The sequence below is a fragment of the Schistocerca piceifrons genome, unplaced genomic scaffold (assembly GCF_021461385.2).
Source record: "Schistocerca piceifrons isolate TAMUIC-IGC-003096 unplaced genomic scaffold, iqSchPice1.1 HiC_scaffold_1416, whole genome shotgun sequence".
Lineage (NCBI taxonomy): Eukaryota > Metazoa > Arthropoda > Insecta > Orthoptera > Acrididae > Schistocerca > Schistocerca piceifrons.
Genome location: NW_025727254.1, coordinates 80,001 through 82,500, shown reverse-complemented (window position 1 = coordinate 82,500; position 2,500 = coordinate 80,001). Strand labels below are relative to the sequence as shown.

Here is a 2,500-nt window from a genome sequence, read left to right as displayed (position 1 = left end):
CGCATGGTCCAACGAATCGAACGCCTTGGACACATCGAGGGATGCCATGAACACAGAACGACAGCGGCGGACGGCGCCGACGAGTATCCGGTCGAGTAGGAAAGTGTTCTCCAGCATCCCATCCCTTGGGATGAAAGCCCGCTGACGTTCGTCCACAGCACACATCTGCATAAGGCGAGTCGCCAGAACCTTATGGAAGGTTCGGGCTAGCACCGAGCAGACGGTGATGGGCCGAAAGTCAGCGGGGGATGCTGGGGCGGCTGTCTTAGGCAGCAAAGAGGTCCTGGCTCGGAGGAGGGAAGGGGGGAGCTTGCGGGTGAGCAGGAAAAGGTTTAGGAGTTTGGTGGTGACCTCCGCTGGAAGGCGGCGCAGCTGCACCGGCGAGAGGCCGTCAGGGCCGGCAACGGAGCCTCTGGGCGGCAGGGCGGCCGCAACCTCTTCTGCAGTGATCGGCCTCCATAGGCGCTCAAAGTCAACAGACTCCGAGCGCGGGAGAAGCCGGTCGGGAATGGAGCCAGCGTTGGAAGGTGGCTCTGTCGTGAAGAGGCTGCGCCAGAAGTCCACCAGCCCTGGGATGTTCGACGGCGGCTGGAGCAGGGTGCCATCCAGGAGACCACGCACGCAGCGCGCGCGATTCTTCCTGAAGGCATCCTGACATCTGGCATATTCCCACCGGCGGCGCTTCCGCTTGGAGAGCGGAGGGCCACCACCAGACCGCTGCTTGGATGGCGGGCGCAACGTCTTCCTCTTCCTTGCTCCTGCTTCCTCAGAGCCGACAGCACGGAGGGCCTCAGGCAGCCCAGCCGCGACCACTGCCAACGGCGTACCCGGCCCCAAACACGCAAGGTCGTCCAGGGCCGAGAAGCGCGCGGCCGACCGCGGCAGGCCGGCGAGGTGCCTCCATATAGCTTCGTCGACTACAGATGTTTGTGGCGGGCGCTCAAGCTCCGGCGGAGAGGGTGGCCCCTCCGGCAGCGACTCCGGGACGGGTGAATGGCGCAGACCATGCTGCGTCTGTTGTTCCCGCCTCAGCTCCTCTACGTATTCCCGCACCATCGTCCTGTGTGCCACCGTCCTCCTCCTGCACTTGATGGCATCCAGGGTACGGTGCGGAAACAGGGGTAGAAGCTCCTGGTTTGCAAAGAGGACTTTGGAGTCACTGGCACAGAGAAGCCTAGCCTCCGCCAGGGCGAGCTCCCGCATTTCTTCTTCCGCCCACCGAGCTCTCTTCCTATCGGTTATAATCTCCGCATTTGCCGCTTCCGGATGGGCGCGGCGGCGGTGTTGTCCGAGCCCGATCTTGCTGCGGAAGGCACGGCTGCAAATGCTGCAGTGGAACCATGGCTCCACGGCCTGCTCTACTTCAGGGAGGGTTGGCAGGCTAGCAGTCGGGACTGTTGGGCCGGGTCCTTCAGCGGAAGGCCCGGTACCCGTGTTTTCTTCTCTTGTTGTCCCAACATTAAGGGTTTTGCGATGGAGGGCTGGTAACCCCCCAAAGCCCCAAGTGCGGACTTCCACTCTGCTTACCAGTCCTATGAAGGACTGGCGTATCGGCGGGCCCACGGGAAGGGGGGAAGCCGCAGGCAAGGAGAGGCTAAGAGGGCATGGCCCATGTATTGCGCTTCACTTGCCCAGTAACTATGACCTTAAGAGAGTCATAGTTACTCCCGCCGTTTACCCGCGCTTGCTTGAATTTCTTCACGTTGACATTCAGAGCACTGGGCAGAAATCACATTGCGTCAACACCCGCTAGGGCCATCGCAATGCTTTGTTTTAATTAGACAGTCGGATTCCCCCAGTCCGTGCCAGTTCTGAGTTGATCGTTGAATGGCGGCCGAAGAGAATCCGCGCACCCGCGCGCCCCCGGAGGAGCACGCTAAGGCGGACGCGGCCTCGCAGCAAGGAAGATCCGTGGGAGGCCAAGGCACGGGACCGAGCTCGGATCCTGCACGCAGGTTGAAGCACCGGGGCGCGAACGCCGCGCAGGCGCGCGCATCCTGCACCGCCGGCCAGCACGAGGCCGACCAACGGCGAGAGCAGACCACGCCCGCGCTAAACGCCCGCACTTACCGGCACCCCTACGGCACTCACCTCGCCCAGGCCCGGCACGTTAGCGCTGACCCACTTCCCGACCAAGCCCGACACGCCCCGATCCTCAGAGCCAATCCTTATCCCGAAGTTACGGATCCAATTTGCCGACTTCCCTTACCTACATTATTCTATCGACTAGAGGCTCTTCACCTTGGAGACCTGCTGCGGATATGGGTACGAACCGGCGCGACACCTCCACGTGGCCCTCTCCCGGATTTTCAAGGTCCGAGGGGAAGATCGGGACACCGCCGCAACTGCGGTGCTCTTCGCGTTCCAAACCCTATCTCCCTGCTAGAGGATTCCAGGGAACTCGAACGCTCATGCAGAAAAGAAAACTCTTCCCCGATCTCCCGACGGCGTCTCCGGGTCCTTTTGGGTTACCCCGACGAGCATCTCTAAAAGAGGGGCC

General features: G+C 62.1%; 1 pseudogene; it reads right to left on the bottom strand.

The window, feature by feature from the left end:
* The window catches only part of LOC124733914, a 7,817-nt pseudogene that overhangs the window by 3,288 nt on the left and 2,029 nt on the right, over positions 1-2,500 (bottom strand).